This window comes from Prionailurus viverrinus, chromosome D3 (genome assembly GCF_022837055.1).
Source record: "Prionailurus viverrinus isolate Anna chromosome D3, UM_Priviv_1.0, whole genome shotgun sequence".
In the NCBI taxonomy this organism is placed as follows: Eukaryota; Metazoa; Chordata; class Mammalia; order Carnivora; family Felidae; genus Prionailurus; species Prionailurus viverrinus.
The window spans coordinates 1,465,390-1,488,994 of NC_062572.1; the positions used below are offsets into that span (position 1 = coordinate 1,465,390).

The following is a 23,605-nucleotide window of genomic DNA, read 5'->3' on the forward strand; positions in this document are numbered from 1 at the left end:
GAAGGGCCTACCTGTAATTTGCCCAAGGCCACCTCCTGGGCTCACAGCAGTGGGAAGAGGGGGGTCCCGCCAGGATGACCCAGAGTTGCGACTGTCACTTCCAGGCAGCTCTGCCCCCCTCAGACAGCTCCTAACCAGGGCACCGCACGTCTGGGCCCCCACACAGACTCAGGATGGGCCATGAACTCGGCTGTTCTTAGCGCAGACAGGAACGTGGGGACAGCAGGTGCTGGAGGTGAGTCACGGGGAAGGTCGGGGACAGTGGAGACCTGGACAGGGCCCGTCCCCCTCAGGGCAGTGACCTTCAGTTTACACCAACACACCTGTGGCAGCCAGGCACAGCTGTCAGGGGCTCCTGCAGCCCTGTACCCCAAGTGCTGCCCCTGGTGATGGTCGCATCTCCGGGGCTCAGGCGCCAGCTGACCCGGACGTTTGTTCTGGATGGAGGGGGTCTTGGTTTCGAAGCGTCTGCTGAGGAAATCGAGGACACGGGTGGTTTCAGGCCCAGGGTGTTTATCTGAAGGAGGGCAGCTCTCCTGGAGGGGGCGGCTGGAAGGTGCCTGGAGGACAAGATGTCCCCTCCCCTCCCGGGGAGTGGAGCCTGAGGCTGGAGCCAGAGCCCCCAGTGGGGACCCCCCACCCCCCCCCCCACCAGCCGGGGGCCAATCAGACGCAGGAGGGCTTGGGGAGGGGAGGGGCCGCAGGGGAGCAGAGGCAGGTGGGCGCGCGGGGCCACGCCCTCCAGGCAGGGTTTTCACAGCCGCCTCCAGGAGGACACGGATCCGGTTCCCGAGCCCACGCGGGTGCGTGGAACATGGGTCCCGGGAAGGCCGTGGCGCCGCGGCGGCCTGTGTGCGGCGCAGGTACCGGGCGCACTCGGAGCCCCTGCCGGAAGGGGCGCGGAGGCGGGGGGAGCAGGGCGGGGTCACCGCGACGTGGGGTGAGCTCATCCGTCGCTGGCTCCCGGATCCCGCCTGCAAACGCAGTTCGGGAGGACGTGTGGCCACGGCGGCTGCTTCTCTGGCTTTGCCCAGAGGGCGGTTCAGTCGGACACACTTCGGACGGACCTGCCCGTCCTGCCGGGCCCCTGGGCGACGCCGTCCCCCTGAGCGCGGTGGGAACCGGCGGGTCCGCTGTCCGCACGGGGTGGCTGGCTGTGTACCCCACGGCCTCCCACAGCCCACAGCTGCCTGAAAGGGCGGCCACACGCGCTGGCTGCCTCCTTGGTTCGTTCGCTCCTCCGTTCCTTCGTTCGTTCGTTCATTCATTCATTCATCCAACAATCACTCGCTGCAGCTCCCTTGTTCATTCATTCGCTCATTCATTCACTCCTTCCTTCATTCATTCAACAACCACTGGCGCAGCTCCCTCCTTTGTTCCTTCATTCATTCATCCATTCATCCATTCATTCAACAATCACTCGCTGCAGCTCCCTCGTTCGTTCCTTCATTCATTTACTCATTCATTCAACAATCACTGGCAGAAGCTCCCTCCTTCGTTCGTTCATTCATTCGTTCGTTTATTCATTCATTCAACAATCACTGGCAGAAGCTCCCTCCTTTGTTCATTCATTCGTTCGTTCATTCATTCATTCAACAATCACTTGCCACGGGGCTCCTTCATTCATTCACTCACTCACTCATTCATTCAACAATCACTGGCAGAAGATCCCTTTTTAGTTGTTCATTCATTCATTCATTCAATGATCACTTGCTGCAACTCCCTCATTCATTCATTCATTCATTCAACAAGCACTCGCTGCAACGCCCTTGTTCATTCATTCACTCATTCATTCACTCAACAATCACTCATCACAGCTCCCTTGTTCATTCATTCGTTCATTCATTCACTCCTTCCTTCATTCATTCAACAATCACTGGCGCAGCTCCCTCCTTTGTTCATTCATTCGTTCGTTCATTCATTCATTCAACAATCACTTGCCACGGGGCTCCTTCATTCATTCACTCACTCACTCACTCATTCATTCAACAATCACTGGCAGAAGCTCCCTCCTTCATTCGTTCATTCATTCGTTCGTTTATTCATTCATTCAACAATCACTGGCAGAAGCTCCCTCCTTTGTTCATTCATTCGTTCGTTCGTTCATTCATTCATTCAACAATCACTGGCAGAAGCTCCCTCCTTTGTTCATTCGTTCATTCGTTCATTCATTCATTCAACATCACTTGCCACGGGGCTCCCTCATTCATTCACTCACTCACTCACTCACTCACTCATTCATTCAACAATCACTGGCAGAAGCTCCCTCCTTCGTTCATTCATTCATTCATTCGTTTATTCATTCATTCAACAATCACTGGCACAGCTCCCTCCTTTGTTCATTCATTCGTTCGTTCGTTCATTCATTCATTCAACAATCACTTGCCACGGGGCTCCTTCATTCATTCACTCACTCACTCACTCACTCATTCATTCAACAATCACTGGCAGAAGCTCCCTCTTTAGTTCCTTCCTTCCTTCATTCATTCAATGATCACTTGCTGCAACTCCCTCATTCATTCACTCATTCATTCATTCAACAATCACTTGTGGCAGCTCCCTCGTTCATTCATTCATTCATTCATTCATTCAACAATCACTGGCAGAAGCTCCCGCCTTCGTTCATTCATTCGTTCGTTCGTTCATTCATTCAACAATCACTTGCCACAGGGCTCCTTCATTCATTCATTCACTCACTCACTCACTCATTCATTCAACAATCACTTGTCACAGCTCCCTCATTGGTTCATTCGTTCATTCATTCATTCATTCATTCAATAATCACTGGCCGTGGCTCCTACTCTGGGCAGGGGCTGTTCCAGGCTGGAGCTCCCCTCCCGGGACAGCCAGGAGACAGCGTAGAAGTGATCACACAGAGACATGAGGCAAATCCAAAGTGTTCACGGCTATGAAGAGATGAAAAGACGTCGCTGTGTAGGGAGTAACTCGGGGGCACCGGGTGAGGTCTCCATCCAGCGTCGTCTGGGAGGCTCCTGGGACTGAGACCTGCCTGGTGAAGAGAAGCCACCTGCCCACAGGCAGGAATTGTGCTCCAGGCAGAGCGAATGGCAGGTGCAAAGGCTCTGAGGCAGAGAGACAGGTGTCTCAGGGACACAAGTGGCCAGCATGGCAAGACCCAGTGGGGGACGAGGACAGCAGGAGGTGGGACAGGAGGCATGTCCTGAGTCACAGGTCCCGAGGAGGAGTTAGGATTTCATTCTCAGTGTATCCGGATCTACTGACGTCATTGTGAAGAATGGGGCTGCTTGGGGCAGCACCGGGGGAGGGGGCGGGAAGCGGGATGTCTCATTTCCTCCCTCGTTTTGCCAACATAAACGTTATTAAAATTTCCCCCAAGCGAGCAATGCGGAGCTGGCTCGTTACATTTAGCGGACACACCGTGCTGGAATGAGGGCACACAAAGGCTCTCGTGCTCACACCGTGTGCAGCTCATTGTGTGTGAGCAGTTGTGATACTGGCACAGTAAATTCTCAGGCGGAGGCTGCAGGGGTCCCCTCTGCAGCCAGTTTTGGGGGCGTCTTCCCTGAAACGTGAAAGGCAGCAGCAGGAAACGGGCAATGATGTCAGGACCTCGTGATGCTTAAATCATGACGACACTTGCTTGTCCGTCTGCTTCTTTCAGGAGCTTCTGAACCGTCACCCCCCACAGACATCGTCTCTGGTCCAGCCTGAGAACAGGCTCTGAAGAGCTCATACTTACCATCTCAGAAAAGAAAACGGAACTTACTTGTCCTAAACTAGTGGGTCTGGAAAATCCTGGAGGTGGTGAGGCGATGCCCACATCGTCCCAGGGTCTCGAGGGGGGACTGGAGCCCGCCAGGGTCCCCGGGTCCCGGGTGGTGGTGCCTGAATCTGATGGGCTCCGATGGGTGCCCTGCCCACGCCAGGAGCCGTCCTCGGTGGTGGATTAGCCCCTGCGGTGCTCACACCTGACTCACACGGGCCTGAGTGGACACGGGGGGCCAAGCCCGCCCTGGGCTGAGAGCAGGACCAGAGAACGACCCCTGGACGGGGTTCCTGCACTGGGCCAGCGGAGGGGCAGACGTCCACGTGGCCCCCCACCACTAGCCCAGCCCACATCGGCGCCAGGTCGTCCTCCCGGGGCCTGGTTTCTCCTCTGCCCCTCCCAGGGACCCCCAGGACATGACTCTGCCGGGGACAGTCCTGCCTCCCGCATCCCTTGGGCCCTGTCCCGTGCTTTACATTGGAAACGGATGCCCCAGCAGAGTGACGGGACACGGTGGCCAGTGAGGACCTGAGCCATGGTCTGTGGTAGGGAATTCGTGTGTCGAGCCAGCTGGGCTGTGGTGCCCAGATCCGGGGTCGATGTTTCCGTGAGGGGTTTCTGGATGAGGCTTGCTGTGAAGTATCAGTAAAGCGGGTTGCCCTCCCTGATGTGGGTGGGCCTCGTCCAATCAGGGGACAGCCTGAGTGTCTCAGGGGTGGACAGGATGCAGAGAGGTGGGGAAAGCCCCCCACCATGACCCTCTCTGGTCGGCTTCTCCAGGGCGTGGCACCCCTCTGTCACCCACCAACACCCCAAGTTCTCCTCCGTTTCTCCTGAGGCCTCTCCCCGCAGGGACGAGCTCCTCTGTGAATGCGGGGTCCCAGGGAGGCTCCCGGATTCCACGCGTCCCGGTGCCAGCCCCAGGGGCCCCACTCAGACACACAGGGTGAAGGTCCCTATGTCTCTGGGTCTGAGGACAGCTGTGTGTCTCTGGGTCTGAGGACGGCTGTGTGTCTCTGGGTCTGAGGACGGCTGTGACTCCGTGTCCGGCTGTGCAGGCACAGAGCGTCTCTGAGGCTTGCAGTGTTTTCACAAAAACTCCTCCCCAAAATTTATGAGCCTGAGAGCAACACATTCATTTCTGTGACACAGGATGAAATAAGGGGACATTTTTCACATTTCTGTTTTAATTCGTTGGGAGCCACGTGCGTGACTCCAGCCTGTCTGAAGGTTTTAATTCATGAATTTGTTTTCAAATAGCGTGTGATTGGTAGGAGAGTGGGGGAGGGTGCCCCTCCCGAGAAAACCGTGGGGACTATTCCCACTTGTGCCTGAGTGGCCCCCAAGACAGAGGGGGGGCAGGGGGGTGCCGTCCTGGGCAGAGAGGCTCCCAGCTTCTCTGCTCACCTGTCACCACAGACCTGGGCTCAGCGCTGCCTTGACTCGAAGGGCTGCCGGGAAGGGGGATGCCCTCAGCCAGGGGAGGGGCAGCCTGGTCAGGGGACTCCTAGGGCCTCCCCCCCCCCCCACGACGTCCTGCGGGAACCGTGTCCACAGCCGGCAGGCCTGGGGCCCCTTGGAGGCCTCAGCACAGGAGTAGGTGCTGGAAGTGTCCCGGGATGTCCCCGCCCCATGTCCCAAGAGCCTCCAGTCACCCCCATCGTCAGGCCCCTTCGCCTCCCGGGGCTCCAATCACCCCCAAACCGCAGAGATTTCCCCCAACGACCTACAGGGGCCCCCGCAGAGCTGACCAGGGATAGGAGCCCAGCTCCCTGGGGCTCCGTCAGGGTTGATGGACGAGTGGGGCGCAAATGCCCCTCACTGCCTGGGACACATGCTCTGCCTTCAGTCACACCGGCTCTGGAGGAATGTGCCGTCCTGGGACCAGGACTGGGGTCTGGGCCGCTGGGGAGGGAAGATCCCCCAGTGCAGGGCTGCCCTGCCCAGATCTGGATGCGGACCCCCTGCTGAGCCCCTGCAGGAGGGGGGCAGGTGAGCAGAGGCCCCACCCACCTTCCTCTGTGCTGCCCCCACTAAGTGCCACATCTCAGACCTGCAGAGTGCCCGCTGTGCCCTGTGGGTTCTTCGGACCCCCACCCCCACCCCTTGTGCACACTGGAAGGTGCTCCAATGCCCCTGCCCCCCCCAGCAGCGATGCCCCCCCCCCACCTCCGGGCAAAAATCAATAGGCTGGTTACAGATCTCTCCAGCTTGACTCCATCCTGGGCAATGTGTTAAAATGGAGATTCTGCCAGGAACATTATTTTATTTAGACTTTCTTTCTCCTGCCGAGTCTCTGGTTTTACAAAGCTTTGTCCCGAGCTCAGTTTAGTAGAGAAATCTCCACTGGTTGCTGGAGGGAGCAGAGCAGACACGCGGGAGAGAAAGCGAGTTTCAGAGCCTCCGGATGGACTGCACACCAAGCGTGGAAACAGCACAGAGAAGTGAAAAGGCAACGAACAGATCAGCAGTGACACTTGCTTGGCATTTTTCCAGACAGGGTGAGGGACGTGCGCTGTCTGCAGAGCCCCCACACCCAACCCCATGCACAGGGAGAACCTGCCGGAAAAGTCTGCAGGCATAGGTAGCAGGCATTCGTGGAAGATGACAGAATGCAACTGAATGCAAGAAAAGGTGCCCTGCCTTCTTAATAATCAGCAGGCTCTGCCCTCTCTGCCCTCCCCATCCACACTTAGGTGCCTGCAGTGTAGACAGCAGCTTGGGACTCCAGCCCCACCGCCCTTGCAGTGGCAGCCACAAACTTCCCAGGAGGTGGGCACGTTGGTGGCTCAGTAACGAAGCGATTCAGCACCTGCCCTCTGATGTCTATTCCTGACTGCCCTTAGTCAAGTGCAGTGTGAATACCACCGGTCCTGGGGCTACTGCAGGAAACTGGGTCCGTGGTTAATGAGTCTTCTCAGGATGCTGGACCAGTCGGGCCTGCAGTACAGGGTCAGGGGACCCACAGTGTCCCCTCCTTGCCTAGCGGACGTTCATGCCCCCTGTGGTGGACTCCTGCTGAGGAGAAGGTGGGAAGAGAGCTCAGCTCCTGTCTTATAAAAATGTGTCCAGGACAAGAGGGACGGCTGCTGGGTGAGGGAAAGCTCCATGTCACTAGGAGTGTGAGATATTAATAATAATGATGGTAGTAGTAATAGGTACACCTTATGTTCCATATCCTCCCACAACTCCATCACTTCTCCTCCTCTCTCTAGCAGGAGGCCTCATCATCCGCCTCATGATCATCATCTCCATCATCACCATCATCATCACCACCATCATCACCATAATCATCATCATCATCACCATCATCATCATCACCATCATCATCATCATCATCACCACCATCATCATCATCACCATCATCACCATCATCATCATCATCATCACCACCATCATCATCACCATCATCATCATCATCACCATCATCATCATCACCATCATCATCATCACCATCATCACCATCATCATCATCACCATTATCATCATCACCACCATCATCATCACCCACCATCATCATCATCACTCACCATCATCATCATCACTCACCATCATCATCATCACCCACCATCATCATCACCATCATCATCATCATCATCATCACCATCATCATCATCATCACCATCATCACCACCATCATCATCATCACCATCATCACCATCATCATCACCATCATCATCATCATCATCACCATCATCATCATCACCATCACCATCATCATCATCATCACCATCATCATCACCATCGTCATCACCATCATCGTCATCATCGTCACCATCACCATCATCATCACCCACCATCATCATCATCATCACCCACCATCATCATCATCACCATCATCATCATCACCATCATCACCATCATTGTCACATCACCATCACCATCACCATCATCTGTGTTTCACGACTGAAGAAGCCCAGGCACAGGGAGTTAAGTGGTCACCACATGATAAACAATTACATTGCTCTAAACCCTACAAAATCCCCCATCTGTTTGGTTCTCCTGGGCCAAGAAGAGTAGTGGTGACCCCAGGCTGACTGGCCTCATGTGGCTAGGGGAGTGGAAAAATGGGAGGAAGGGCTCACCTCCATCCTTTCAGGGCATGACCTGGAAGTTCCTCCCATGACCTCTGCTCACAGTGCGTTGGCCAGGACCTGGTCACATGGCCACCTGAGGCTGCAGTGGAGGCTGGGAAATGGAGCCTTTGTTCTGGTCAACCACGTGCCCTGATCCCAGGAGGGGCTCTAATTCCCCGAAGGGGCAGATGTGGAGGGAAGAGGCCTGAGTCTTCATTTCTAAGTTCCTGGTGAGCTGGTTCTCCTGGTCCACAGACCCCGGTCTGAGTAGCAAAGCTTTAGGGGCTCAAACATCCCTGTGTTCTTTCCCCGTGGGGGCCACCTGCTGGGGCCCGTGGGAGGTTTCTATTTGGTCCTGTAGCTCATCAGCGCTCGGGGTCTGTTCTGCAAAGCCTCTGGCTGACCCCTGAGGACAGACCTGCGTGGTTCCCCCAGCTAATTCGTGCAGCATTTCTTGTGGTGGGCTCCCCCTGAGGATGCATTGCCGAGTCGCCTGGTGACTGTGTTTGTTTTCTAGACATTGATCTGACGCGTGTTATGAAAGCACAGAGCTGGCTTCGAAAAGGGGTAATTTCTCCTGTCGATATCAAACACATTCAACGCATCACCAAGCCTGCTCATTACAATTTCAAATGTGCTCCGACATAGGAACCCATAATCCTCGCCAGTCTCTCTGCCTCAGACTTCGGGGGGAACGGATCTGAGTCCCAGCGTGGGCATGTGAAGGCACTGAGCCCCGATGTGAGGGCTGAGGACCCCTGTGGCACTCCGGGCAGAGGACCGTGTGTCTTCAGTGTGCCGATGGCATGGGCGGGTCAGGGCCACATTGACCAAGGCTGCCATGTCCCACGGGCTGGACCCCTGGCATTTCTCCACTCACCCCCACAAACGTCAGCTAATCTCCCCTGAGGGGAGAACCCTGAGCACCAATTCTGCCCGCTGCGCTGCTCTGGCTGAGCCGGGGAGGACACACAGTCCTTTCCTGGGATTCAACCGTCCACACAGCAGAAACCATCTTGAAGGACTCACCCACCCGGATCCAGCCTTGGGGCGTCACCGTGAGGTGGGGCAGCTTCCTCCATGCCCCTGCCCCGAGATCACACTATTCCACCCACAGAGGGGCCAAGGCTGTCCGGTCCCAGCAGGTGAGCCAGAACTAAGCAGACTCATCATCCTTTAACCAAACGCTGTGATTTAACCCTGTCATGACATTCAATTCCATTTTTGCCCTCCAGGCTGTTCCTATTTCCGTCAACATTATTGGGAATATCCTAATTCTCACCTCCTCCACCCGCGTGTGAACCCTCCTCCAGGGTTGATTCTGAGAAGCAGGATTGGTGAACCACAGGGCATGTGTGGTTTCTCTCTAATGGAGACACCCAGATTGCTCTCCACAAAAGCTATTCAAAGTTAAACATGCTCACCAACAGAATGTAAGAATCCTGTTTTCACACATCTTTGCTAATACACCATGTAATACTTCTCATTTTTGCCAATCAAACAGGTGGGGAAAACCCTTGTTTTAACTTGTTTTCCCTCATTCCTGCTGAGCTGACCATTTACAATGTTTGTTGGCTGTCTGTAATCTCTTTCCCGTGAAGTGTGAGTTTGAATTCTTTGTCTGAATTTCTGTTGGGTTGCTTATCCTTCTCAGATTGCTCTATGAGGGTGATTTCACGCGGTCCACGTGGACCCCTCGCTCCGTGCTGTATGAATGTTTTCTCCTAGCCCGTGAGTAATCTCCTGCCTGTATCTCTAGTCCTATAGAAATGTTAAATTTTGCAGTAGTCAGGCTTCTGTGTTTTTTTATTTTACCTTTTTGCATTTTTTTTCTTGTCCAAGATCTTTTGTCTCTGCAGGTTACATCTTCTTATATTTTTGTCCCATTTTTTTTATAGTTTTGTTTTATAGGTAGGTCTTAAATCCATGTTAAAAATTATTTTTGGAAATGATGTGAGGTTGAAGATTAATTTTATTCTATTTTCCCACAATGCTAGACAAGTGTCTCCACACCATTTATTGCCATCAATCCCTTATGGATTGGCAATACCTCCTTTCTTGGCTGTTAATTTCTTACATGCTTCTGTCTGTTTCTGGACTTTTCATTATGTTCTATTGATACATCTGCTCTATTTATTTCAACTACACTTACTGTATGTATGACATATTGGTTATATATTTGACACTGGGAGGGAGTCACCGCCTTCCTTTTCTCTTCTTCCTTTCTTGTCTTTACTGTTCTCAGATTTTCTCTTCAAGATGAACTTGGAATCCATCTGTCACGTCCATGAAATGGTGTTGACGTTGAACGATATAATTTTGAGGCTCTCTGCTTTGAAACAGCAAATGTCCGCTTCCTTTTGTCAGGGATATTTTACAGGCACCTTTGTAAACGCTTACCTGTTCACCAGGGTGACTCACATACCTTAAAGGTCTCGCTGCTAGTAGAAAGGGAAACTTACTTTTTCTGTAGGATCTTCTCATGGGTTATGGCTGATCATGAAGACAGCTTTCATTTTTGTATTTTGAATTTTCCTTTAAGTCCTAACGATTTGTGGTATTGACTAATTGTGTTTCCTATGTAGACAATCGTACACTCTGTCAATAGGGATAATCATGTCTCTCTTTTCTCAATATTTACACATTTTTTCTTGTCCTTGTGTTATCCAGAATCTCCATGCAATATCGTTCATGCCAGTGACATCAGCCATCTTCACTAGGTTCTTGACTTCAGTGGGACAGCTTCCGATCCTTCTCATGAATATGACAGAAAATGAGTTTCTACAAGCTGTCTGAATGTTGCAAGCTTATAAGACCCTGGCTAGTGTTCCTGGTCAGTGCCTTGAAAGGTTTTGAAAATGATATATCCAATTCCTGAACAGATTACACGGACATTGGGATGAAGTGAACCAGAGCTGTTGCCCAAGCATCCTCCCTATGTTCATAACTCTAGTCACGTAAAGAAGGTGAAGAAGACCTTATCTCTTGGGAAAGTTAACTGAAGAGATGTCCTGGATTACCCATGAGCTGCCCCAGCCGCCATAACTCTCCGGCCAGAGTCACGGGGAAGACAGATGGAAATCTACCCAACATGGATCAGCTCACACCATCTCTAACCCTCATCGCGGCCCCGCGAGCCATGTGTTTTGAGGTCACTGAGCAGAGGAGGTCCCTGAGTCTCAAGAGGTGTGAGACGTTTGGCCAAGGCTCGAGGCAGGTGAGATGGGGTGTCGGCCATCCGGGCCACAGTTCTACACCCCCCCCCCCACACACACAGTGTACAAGGAAGTGAATAGTGTGAGTTACTGACGGCACTCGTGGAAAATAAATGGGTGTTGAGAATAAAATAAAATAATTAGCCCTAAACAGAGTTCTCTTAGGTGGCTGGTGCTTTTCGCATACCTAATCCTGTACAAGATCGGCCAAGGGCACTGTGCAGCCGAGAGAAAACATACATCTTCTAGAGGTAATGGGCTTAGCAGCTCCTTTGCCACCACCCCCCATCCCCAGGAGGAGACCCCACACTGAACCTCCACCAAAATATTGGAGAGAATTAGGACAGAAAGGTGGTCCCATGATATTCAATCACAAGCCGGCCTCCTCTTTGGTGAAAGAGTAAGTGACACATTTCAATCTACGTTCCAGAGAAACGTGACACCAAGTGTTAGGACGCGGATTAAAGGTGAACCCTGCAGAGTCTTCGGGCTTACACATGTAAGTCTAACTGCAGATGGGCTGCCTGCCTCAGGAAAATCCAGGGTCCTTGCAAGATCTTTCCATACGTCCACCCTAGTCGCCTGACACCACTCGTGTGCCCCAGGAAGAAAGTCGCTCATGGGCAGCTTGGGAGTTTGTACAGCACAGGACTGCGGGTGGGGAGTTGCCAAAGCCTTTGTCGCAGTGAGTGCCCTGTATGGACTCATGTCTGGTCCTTACAGGAGTGTGGATACAGAGAAGGACCAATGTCAGGCCCCATCCTCCACAGAGAGGGCTCCCAGGACCAAACTATTGGCAGAAAAAGGTGCCCCAGCCCCCAGACTCCAGGTCTGAGTGAGGTGCAAGCCTTAAAAAGCACAGGGGAGAAACCGTGATGGAAGAGCCCACTTCCCCCAGGGGGCGTCGTGGTGACGTTGGCCAGGTGTGCCTGGTTCTCACCTTCTGCATGGAAGGACTGCGCTCCAGGTCCCTTGTGGTTGGGCGGGGACAGTGACCGGTTCTGGTCGAGGAGTTGCGAGTGGAAATGACACGTGCCATGTCTAATCAGAGCATTTAATTGCCGATGCAAGACCCCCCCGAGGACTGTCTTTCCTGCTGGCGCAGCAGCTGGCAGCATTCAACATGGTGCTGCTCCCTGCACGTGACCCTGATGGCACGTCTCACGAACGATGAATAAGCCACAGACCTGTTGTTCCTGTAGCCATCTGGCCTCTTCTGACCATCACAGCTTTAGTTCTTTTCCTCTTGTTTGCACAGCAGGATGGAGCATTTCCTTGCACACAGTGGGAGCTTGATTAAGATGGATGGATGGATGGATGGATGGATGTTGTGATGGTGTGACGGTGCCATAGCACTAACTCAGCAGTGGCCACCCCCTAGTCCTAAAAATCTGGGCCCTGACAGAACTTGGAGCTTCCTCCACTCATATTATGTACATGGATGCCATGCTGCTTTTTTTTTTTTTTTTGCCATGCTGCTTTTAAGGTGTCATCAGGTACACAGGACCAGCCCTGGACAGGGCACATAGTTATCGCCAGTTTGGGTGGTGCTGGGCAGAAGAAGACCCAGCTCCTGACCAGTAGTGTCTTGTTTTCCTCTATCTAGTAGCCTTCAGCCCTTAGAGAGCCATTCTTATGAGCTAAGCGTTGACTTGTTTGGGTTTTATGATAAACCATGCAGCCACACCCAGCTCAGGGTGCAGGAGCGTGTTGGCTCCTTTCCTCCGGGAAAAACGTGACACAGTGCCCGAGCCCAGGCTGCCTGAGACACGGGAAGAGGAAGGCGCATGTTTAAAAGGAAGGGGAACCAAAGACATTGAGGTGACTCCTCGAAGTTGACGGTGTGCTTGTGTGAGTGTGCATGTGTGTGCATGTGTGTAAGTGTGCATGCATGGGTGTTTGTGTGAGTGGGGATATGTGTGTGTGTGCATGGGTATTTGCATGAGTGTGCATGTAGTGTGTGTGTGTGTGTGTGTGCATGGGTGTTTGTGTGGGTGTGTATTTATGAATGTGCATGTTTTTGTGTGAGTGTGCTTGTGTGCATTTGTATTTGTCCATTTATGTGTATGTGTGCGTGAGTGTGCATGTGTGCCCAGGGGTGTGTGTTTGTATGTGTATGTGTGAACGTGTGTGTACATGTGCATGGGTGTTTGTGTGTATGTGCGTACATATGTGTATGAATGTGTATGTGTGAGTGTGCATGCATGAGTGTTTACGTGAATGTGCATGTGCATTTGCGTGAGTGTACATGTGAGTGGATGTGTTTGTGTTCTTGTGTGCATTTGTGTTTGTATGTGTATGTGTGTGTGAGTGTGCCCAGGGGTATGTGTTTGTATGTGTATATGTGCTTGTGCGTGCATGTGTGTTTGTGTGTGTGCATGTGTATATTTGTGTGAGTGTGTGTGCACAGGTGGTTTGTGTATGTGCGTGCATATGTGTATGAATGTGTATGTGTGAGTGTGCATGGGTGTGTGTATGTGTATTGTGCTGTGTGTGCATGTGTGTTTGTACATGCGTGAGCGTGCACATGTGTGTTTGTGTGAGTGTGTGTACCTGTGCATGGGTGTTTGTGTGTATGTGCGTGCATATGTGTATGAATGTGTATGTGTGAGTGTGCGTGTGTGTGTGAGTGTGCACGCATGGGTGTTTACGTGAATGCACATGTGCATTTGCGTGAGTGTACATGTGAGTGGATGTGTTTGTGTTCTTGTGTGCATTTGTGTGTGTGTGTGTGTGTGTGTGAGTGTGCCCAGGGGTATGTGTTTGTGTGTGCATGTGTGTTTGTGTGTGAGTATGCACGTGTGTTTGTGTGAGTGTGCATGTGCGTGCATGGGTGTCTGTGTGTGTGTGTGTGTGTGAGTGTGCATGTGTGTGTGAGTGTGCATGCATGGGTGTTTACATGAATGTGCATGTGCATGTGCATTTACATGAGTGTACATGTGAGTGGATGTGTTTGTGTTCTTGTGTGCATTTGGGTTCGTATGTGTATGTGTGTGTGACTGTGCCCAGGGGTATGTGTTTGTATGTGTATACGTGCTTGTGCGTGCATGTGTGTTTGTGTGTGTGCGCATGTGTGTATTTGTGTGAGTGTGTGTGCACAGGTGGTTTGTGTATGTGCGTGCATATGTGTATGAATGTGTATGTGTGAGTGTGCACGGGTGTGTGTTTGTATGTGTATTTGTATGTGTGTTTGTGTGTGAGTGTGCGTGTGTGTGTTTGCTCATCTTTCCTCCCAAAGGTCAGGGGTCACACACTTTGGCTCGCCTTGTGACAGAAACATGCTGTTCATAGAGGTGGTTGACACTGTTTACCCCTCTGTAGCCCATGAAAATATGTAAAAGGGTTTCAAGCAAGCCATCCATGTACACAAGAAAGCAGATGAAAAATCACAAAGGAGACCTGTGAGTGCAATTTGGAAATGCCATTATGGAAAAGAACAACTTGCAAGTGTCCTAGGAAGACCATTAAAAGCAGAGGCTTAATAACTGTGCTTGTTGTCACTGGCCGCATAGGAGGCAGATGGCACTAAAAGAAAGAGCTGGATGAGAACCTCAGTCCCACCACCTAGCGGGCGAATCAGCATGGAAAATTAACTTTTTCTCTCTGAATATCAATCACTTGTAAAATTGAGGCACTTCGCAATGATGTTTTAAGAACGAAACGGGATCTCACTCGTAAAAACGCTGGGTCAGGGGCACGTGCAGGTGCTCGGTAATGTCTCACTCGTGCAGCCACTGTTTATCATCCAGTGGCCCCAGAACAGACACCACGGAAGAGGCGTCTCCCAACCACGTAATTGCAACCCTCTCAACAGAGCCTTCTCCTCACTGTGGTAATTGGCCTGAGCCAGACTGCTGACATCACTGCACCAAATGGAGAACTCTAGACTCGAACCAAGAGGGAAGGACATTACCTATTATGTGCTCGTGCATTATGTTGGAAGTGTGAATCTCTACAGAAGTCAGTACCTGGGGTCCATGGGGAAGAGCCAGTGTGAGGTACAGAATATCGGTATTTGCACATAGAAAGAAGCAGAAGATCGCATGCATGTGGCCGAGAGAGAGACACACACACATGCAGGGAAACATGGTTGCTATCTGACACTATGACTAAGTACTAACACATTTTTCTCCTTTCCTTGAGGCTAATACTGCTCATGGATGACCCTCTTCCAAAGCTCCAGTAACAACAATAAGTCTTAGGTTAACCTTCACGGAGATGTGGGATCGTGATAGGAAACTAGGCGTAACATGAAGGTGTCCTGTTAACACTTCTCAACCCCAGACTCCGCAGTGAGCTCCCAGGACGCCAGTTCCTGACAAAACCAGTTACTTCCTAAATTTACCAGCTAGATGGTGACAGCATTGTAATATGTGTCACCTCATCTTTAGTATTCTATACTTAATGTTGACTCACGATTGTCTCTAACCCTCCAGATTCAGACCCCACCTTACGTCTCTTTGCGAGCCCCTGAATGTCCGCCCAGCACAGTGTTATGATCGGGAGGAGTGGATAAACATTTGCTGAGCGGGTTGATAACCACATCAGCATTGTTCCCACTGCCACGGATCTTCAGCCTGCAGACTTCTGAGTGAAGCTGGTGATGTGCTGTGTCTCAGAATCTGCACTATCTCTGAGGACATTCAGCATAAAGTACTATCTCCCCAGGCTTCAGCTCAGAAGCATCATTTTAGTCAGAAAATCTCTCCATCCTGTATTTTCAAGCTCTTACCGGTTGGATTTAGGGCATGAAGGAAACAGTAAAACAGTAGTCAGTTCTGCTATTGGATCCCCGCACGTGTCCACCTGTGGGCTGAGGGTACTGTCCCCACCCTGGTGTCCCGGCGGCGTTCAGCACCCTGGACAGCACCAACGGCCAGCCTGGCCCTGAAAGCTACTTGGTCCTGGACAGAACTGCTGAGGGCGATTCCACGGGGGGGGGGGGGACAGGGGAACAGGGGTGAAGTCGGCATGTGAGTGAGGGAACTTTTGAGGGGCTTCTGGGAGGACAGAGAGGGCTCGGGGGGGGGAGTGGCTGAAGGCCACCACCTTGGGAACCTCACGTAACATACACTTTGGGGGGCTCATCCCTGATTACCCAGGGCACAACTTGGCTGAGGTCAGGGATCTTCCACGTGTGTGGGCGGATTTCTTCATGGTCACTGCCCCTCTCCCCTGGTGGCCATCTCATAGGTAGGCCCTTCAGGACCTAAATATGCACTGAGCGATCTTTACCTGACAAGGACAGAGGAGAAGAAACATTACCTCCCAACATAGGGCAGAGAATTCTGGAGACAAACACCTGTCTCCTGCAAGACTCCAGGCGTCTCTCCCCTCTTCACTGCCCTTCTGAGGGCCATGGCAGGAACATTAACGCAGCTCCACTTCCTGTAGCCTCATTGCTTCTGGGACCTGCACCCTCAGCCCAGTGCTCATTTCCTGGCAGGCAATCACTCTGCCTCCTGCATCTCCCTCCTGCATCTCCTCTCCGAACACATGTGCACATGCATAATTGTTGCTGTATTTATTTGCTTTTTTTTTTTTCCACCTGCAGTCTGTTTTAATTAGAAAGTTAGCCTTGGGCCAAGCATAACATATACCTATTTTGTTTGACTGCTTTTGAAAACTAAACCACCTAGAACCCACACCCTCCCCCCCCCCCAGCTCATTAGCCTGCCAGGATTTATATAATTCCAACAACAGTGAAAAGCCTTGAATGCATCCACCCAGCTCAACAAGAGGGAGGTTGAGGGGACACAATCCCTGCTCTATGAGGACCCGACTATTGAAAAAGATCACCCAGTCCTCCCAGGTTGGTCAGAGGGGTGTGGCTTGGCCCTTGGAGGCGGGGTGTCTGCGCCTTTCGGGCTCCTGCTTTTCTGCTTCATGTCTGCCTCCTACAGGGACAGCGAGTGTGCACCACAGGGGGCAAAGCTACCTGTGCCTCAGCCCTGAGCTAGTTACAAGGAGTTGCCATTAGAGGGTGCCTGTCGTCGGGACATCCCTCCCAGCCCTGCTCATCAGTCACCGGTGGTCACAGGTCAGCAGGGAGGTCTCCATCAGGGAGGTCTGTTTACTGTCATGGGTGACTCAACAGATCGGTATTTCATTCTCAAATGCAAATCATTAAAATAAAACCCTAGGGGCGCCTGGGTGGCTCAGTCGGTTACGCCTCTGACTTTGGCCAGGTCATGATCTCACGGTGTCTGGGTTGGAGCCCCACAACGGGCCCTGTGCTGTCAGAGCGGAGCCTGCTTCAGATGCTCTGTCTCCCTCTCTCTCTGCCCCTCCCCTGCTCGTGCTCTCTCCCTCTCTCAAAAGTAAATAAACATTTAAAAAATTAAATTTGATCACACCCAATTAAAATGATAATAATCTTACCTTGGAGTTCTCTCATGCCTTGATGCCTTGTTTTGAATCCTTCCTGCACAAGGTCCGTGAGCTCCCGCTTCTGTGCACACCCCTGCAGCTCCCCGCGTGGCCGCGTAGGGCGCCCTTCCCAGCATATGTCATGCCGTGTCCTCCTGCTCAGACTCTCCAGGGCCTCCACCTACTCTCCGTAACTGTGCTGTCCCACACGCTGCCACAAATGTAGGCACAGGCACGGTGCTACTGAGAAATTAAAATGTGTCAGTGCAACTGAGGAACATTCAATGTAATTAAAAAAATTTTTTTTAATGTTTAATTTTGAGAGAGAGGAGGGAGGGGCAGAGAGAGGGAGACACAGAATCTGAGGCAGGCTCCAGGCTCTGAGCTGTCAGCACAGAGCCTGATGTGGGGCCTGAACTCACAAACCGTGAGATCATGACCTCAGCCGAAGTCCAACACTTAACTGACTGGGCCAGCCAGTCAGGTGCCTCTGTAATTATTTTTTTTTAATATTTATTTTTAATTTCTTTTTGTGAGAGAGAGAGAATGCAGGTAGAGAGAGAGGGAGACAAAGGATCTGAAGCAGGCTCCGTGCTGACAGCAGAGAGCCCTACGCAGGGCTTGAACTCATGAACCATGAGATCATGACTTAAGCCAAAGACGGACACTTAACCAACAGAGCCACCCAGGCACCCCTGATGTAAGCAATTTAATCGTCCCTAGTGACGCCGAGCACAGATGGGGGCCCCGGGCATCTTTGTGCCCATCCCCACCTCCCTTTGGCCACCTGCCCACCTGTCCATGAAACACATCACTGCACCTCTCGGGCCTCAGTGTCTCCATGTGACTGCTCCCCTCCTCGCGGCAAATGTCTGAAGACTGACACTTCCTTACACACAGACGTGAACTTGTGCAGCTACCCGGTAACAGCCTCTTTCCCACCTCCCTTCCTGCAGAGAATCCCCATCCCTGCTCCTCTGGACTGCACCCTACCCTCTCCCATTCTTTTTTTTTTTTTTTAATTGTTTTTTTAAATGTTTGTTTATTTTTTGAGAGAGAGACAGAGCAGAAGCAGGGGAGGGGCAGAGAGAGGGAGACACAGAATCCGAAGCAGGTGCCAGGCGCTGAGCTGTCAGCACAGAGCCCGATGCGGGGCTCGAACCACAAACCCTGAGGGCATGACCTGAGCCAAAGTGGAAGCCCAACCGACTGAGCCACCCAGGCGCCCCTCTTCCATTCTGAGTAGCCCCCCACTTAGCCTGTGAGCTCCGCACACGGTGAGTGAGACCCCTGAAGCGACCACCCTGGGTTCAAATCCTGACTCTGCCCATTTGCTGGGTGCCTCAGGAGAGATATTTAACCTCTCTGTGCCTCAGTTTCCTTGCCTGCAGAATGAGAGTACTATGGACCCTGGGGCAGGAACTCACATCTCCTGACTAGAGTGGGGGGCACTCCCGTCCCTAGGCGGCCTCCCCAGGGGCTCCCCCATCCATCCCAGGGCATCTGTGAGGTCTCCCAGAGCTCTGTCTGCTCCTTTTCCTCTCCCGCCCCTGGGCCTCAGCAGAGCCTACCCCTCCCAGCCCTCAGGTGATCTCCCAGGTGTTCAGAGCCTGGCTGCAGCGGGGAAGAGCTGATGGAGACCCAGGTGAGCACAGTCTGGAACACTCCCTGTGCGTGGAGACAGGTCAGCACGTACACTTGCGGGGTCATGGGGAGAGTCCAACTGCCACTTAGGAGAGAACAGAACGTCAGGGCCCCGGGTTCTTACCGCGCTGGGATGGAAATTCAAAGGGAACCCTAAGGGCCATGATGGGCAGGGGGGGTGCAAGACCAGGAACCAGGCTATGGCAGCGGAAGGGGGGAGGCAGTGGGGCAGGAAGGGTTGGAGGGGAGCAGAGAAGGATCCAGGACCTTCCCCGAATTGGAGGGTCACTGTGCCAAAGTGGATGTGGGGTTGCTGGAGTGGCTGTGGGGAGGGCTGGTGGCCAGGAGGGGAGGGCAGGGACAGTCTGGCTCCGATGCTGTGGAGGTGGCCTCGCTGAGATGAGGGACAAGGGAGCGGGAGGGAAGGATGGGGAGCAGGCTGAGGCAGACGGATCAGGACCCTGCTGCCAAGTGTCTTGGCACCTGATTGGCCCTGATGGAGCCACACCCCTGTGTCTGAGCCAATCACGTGCCTCGGGAGGGCAGGGCGCTGATTGGCTGGGACCTTGTCAAGTGATCCGCCTCCCCCCCCCCCTCCATGGGGAGAGTCCGCGACCACGTGGTCTGAGACTGCTGGAGGGAGGATCCTCCTGGGTCTATTATAGGAGCTGGCTGAATGGCTGAATATGATCCCTCCAGAATGGGCCGTTCTCCTGCTTTTCAAAAAAGGAGGCCACGGCCTTGGCAGCGAGGACCCCTCCAGGAGCACACAGCTCTTGTGTCAGCGCCAGGCTTGGGACCCCACCTGTCGGGTTGGGCTCTGACCACTTGCTGCATTGTCCGGGCATCAGGGCCTGAGCCCCTCAGCAGCCTGGGTGCAGCTTAGGGCGCGGGGGATGCTCCCCATGGGCTCTCCCCATTCTCTTCTTTACCCAGAGCCGGACAAAGAGCCCCGTATACCCGGGGGCCAGTAGGCAAGGCTGTACATTTATCCCCAGAGGCTAACCTTAAAAACAGTCTTCAGGTCTCCAGCAAACCCATACTATACGCAACTAAAATGATGTTCTTCCCCAAACCTCAAGGAGACACATAATGAACAGTGAGAACTAATTATCTTTTACAACAAGCAGCAATTGGCTATTAAAAAGGAACTCCCCCAACTTACACCGTCAGCTCTTTGGGACACATCTACGTGGCTTCCTGTGGCTGTGCTGTCAGTCAGTCCTGGAGTAAACCACAGTCAGAGCAGGACACGTGCTGGCTTCGAAGCCTTGAGGCAGCCTGCAGCCTCTGAGCCCCCCGCATAGACACAGCACGTCCCGGGCTCCTCTCCGCCTCACTCAAAACAGGCACCCAATCCTGCAGGCGGCAGGGAGCTCGGTCTGGACTCCCCCGGATACCTCTGTCTCCTGACCCACCTTCCTGGGGTGGAGGGATGAACAGGGTGGCCTCAGGTTGTAGCGCAGGGACAGACACACAGCCGGACGCGCTGTTCAGTCTGTGCTGGGTTCTTGAGAGGTGACCTGATTGGCCTGTGCTCATGGTCCAGTGTCCCCTGGATACTGTCTCCATAGGAGCCACCTCATTAGCGCAGAGAGAACTGGGAAATCCTCCCCACCCCCATCACCTCCCTGCACTCCAATCCCCCGTGATTTCTAGTTTCTAGTCAAGGATTCTGCACCCTTAAGCACCCTGTAGACCTGACCAATTGTCTCTGTAGAGAATAGTGCAGGAAAGATTGGGGAATATGGGGGGTGGGGTGGATCGAGTCCGTGTCTATTTTAAATGCCAAAGTTTCCCTTAATTCACAGATTCTTCAGAGTCAGATGCCTAGCCATCTGCACGAAGCACTCTCTCCTGGAAATGAATCCCTGGGCCTCCCCAAAGGCCCATCCTTTATTATAAGTGAAGGCCATCTCACTGCTGTTGGAATATTCCTTTTGCTCTTAGCATCCAGAGAGAGAAGGCTGTGTCATTCCAGAATCTACTGTTGTTAAGACGGCGACAGTCTCCAAAGCAATCTACAAATTCAATGCAATGGCAATCAGACTTCCAACTGCCTTTTTGCAGAAATAGATGAGCTGATTCTAGAATTCCTATGGAAATCCGCATGGGTGATGGTGAGTTGGGATGGGGACTTCCTGGGGAGTCAGGCTTTGGTGCCGGAGGGGGTGGGAGCATCAGAGGAGCTCTGAGGTCAGAGTGGGCCTGAGCATGAGCAGGGGACTGTGGACAGGGCAGGGACAAGCACCACTTTCAGGAGGAGCAGAGACTGGAGAGGTCGGGTCATGTGACTTAAGGGGGGTCAGGGTTCACTGACAGGGAGAGAGACCACCATGAAAGGAGGCGGGGCCAAACAAGAGTGGGTGGGGCACTTGATGGGGTGGGGCGAGGTGAGGGTGGGTAAGGCCTCCCTGGTCAGTACTCCCTGTCCATCCTTGGGGAGGATTCCTCATTATGACTGAGAACTCCCAAGGTCTCTCTCCTTCTGGCAGGTCCCCTCGCCGTGTCCCCTAGCCACCTCACAGTCACCCCTCTCCCTGGCTTCCAGCAATCCCACCACCACCAGGAGTAGCAGGCAGAGTGGCCAACTGCACGTGAAAGGACAGGTCCTGTATCTTCAGGATGGTCCAGGGGGTTATTTTGGGTAGAGGGAGGAGCAGGCTGAGGCTGCCATGAAAGGTTTTCGGGCACATCCAGAGACGCGGCTGTCCCCGGGGAGCTCATGCCCCAAGACAAAAATGGACTCACAGCCACCCTCCCGCCTCGCTCCTGCCTCCTCTCGGCTCCTCTGGTTTGCTCCACCGGCTGGCCGTGTTGGCGCCTTTTCCACTGAGAACGTCAGGACTAGGTGTCACCTGGGCACGGGGGTGACTTGAAAATACGTTGGGCTGTTTTGAGGGGACTGTTCTAATTGCAGACCCCATGTGACTTCCCAGATTTTTCCTCTGTTTTGGCCCCGAACATCCCAGCAATTCCTGTGCCTGTTTCCCTCCGCTGCCGAGCCAGCTGACGGGCGGACTGTGAACTGGAACCCGACGGTCCCGGGTCCTCAGGCTGTTCCTCTGGAGTCGGGGAGTTAACGGGACAGGGTGTGGGAAGCCACGGAGGATCGCGCTTGAGAATTCAGACCCTCCTGGAGGGTCCCAGAGTCCCAGGGGCAGTGGAAAGACCGAGAAACTTGTGTTCCAGGGTCGTACAGCCCTGGAGGGCTGAGGGGAGCCTCCGGACTGCGCCTCCTGCAAGGGCCCCTTTGTCCCCGGGGGCTGCCGTCCCCTGGCACTCCATCAGGGAAGGATGGCACTGCCTCTTCACTCTTCCAGGCTGTGCTGGGGGAGACTGCGGACCTCCTGACGGTCTGGGGGCAGGACAGCTGTCTCTGAAGTGCACCTCCGACTCGCCCCCATGCACACACACGGCCCATGGCTTCCGAGGTCAGTCGTTGCTGTTTTCAGTTGTCTCCCTGTCTGAGCACGGCGGTGGCCATGGGGGGAAACCCCCCAGAGTGCAGCTGGAGGAATTCGTGAGCAAAGACAGGCATGAGTGCACCCCAAGTAAGACTCAGGGTGCCACCCTGTCTGGCCCTGCAGGGGAGCTCTGCCCATGGCTTTCCTTGGAGGAGGGTAACCCGGTGAATGTGGGGTCCTGGGGCCCTCGTGGGCTGTGTGAAGAAAGGCGTGCACAGGCTCACACGGAACGGTGCTCATCTCCCACTTGTGCTGAGCGTTCCTGGGGTGGCCGTGGCTCCCGCAGTGGTCCATGGCCATAGGGAGGGGCTGTCTTGGCTCCTTGCTCACTGGCAGGGCAGGTCAGGACACAGGACAGAGTGGGCCCCTGGACATGGTGGGAGCGGGTCTTGTCCTCTGCTTTTCTGGGGCTCAGCTCTCCTCCCCTACACATGCTCTGCATCCGTGTCCCCACGAGGAGTCGCGGCAGAGCGTCCCTCTGAGTGACGTCCTTCCCAGACTTGAGGGGAGCTTCTGCGCAGGCCCCAACCAGAACCTATCAGAGAGATGCTCTTGAGTTGCTGTGACGGTATGTTTTCCCAGGCTGTTGGGGGATGGGTGGAACCAGGCCTGGGAAAGGCTCAGGCAAGTCTGCACAGGGGGCCACTCTGATAGTGACCTGAGGCCCTCCTCCGGGGCCTCATTCTAGGAAAGGTATGAGGCTTCTCTGTCATGTCCCTCGTGAGGTGCAAGCATCCAAGAAGTTCTGGCCCCGGGTCTGAGTATGGGGGACCACCCAGCACCAACACAGTGTCTAAAGACTGAGTTTCAGCTCAGGTTCTGCAGCTGTTATTCTGGAACATTCCTGCTACCCATCTGGAGTGTGGTGATTGCAGAATGTTCTGGGTCCCTCGTGTCTGCTGTCATTTACCACCTGAACACTCAGGTAGCATTATGTCCTTGTGTGACAGTACCCAGGACTCTGGCTGGCCTGCGAGCTGGGCTCCCTCCTCGGGGTCCCTTTCGTGTGGATAATTAAGTGCAAGCTGTCTCTGTCTGACGTGGGAGGTCGGCTGGGTGGTGGGCCTGAGTAGGCAGGTGAATGTT

At 53.4% G+C, this 23,605-nt stretch overlaps 1 long non-coding RNA gene across 3 annotated transcripts; it reads right to left on the reverse strand.

The window, feature by feature from the left end:
• Nucleotides 1-6,008: 6,008 nt before the first annotated feature.
• LOC125149211 (uncharacterized) lies at nt 6,009-19,186 on the reverse strand. Of its 3 annotated transcripts, none has more exons than XR_007145842.1 (3): nt 18,980-19,186; nt 17,421-17,651; nt 6,009-6,763 (listed from the first exon to the last, which is right to left on the reverse strand). It is a non-coding gene; the product is annotated as an uncharacterized LOC125149211 (long non-coding RNA). The 3 variants fall into 3 exon arrangements; XR_007145844.1 differs by lacking the exon at nt 6,009-6,763 and adding an exon at nt 16,082-16,274; XR_007145843.1 differs by lacking the exon at nt 6,009-6,763 and adding an exon at nt 16,391-16,594 and having other exon boundaries at nt 18,980-19,185.
• Nucleotides 19,187-23,605: the final 4,419 nt, after the last annotated feature.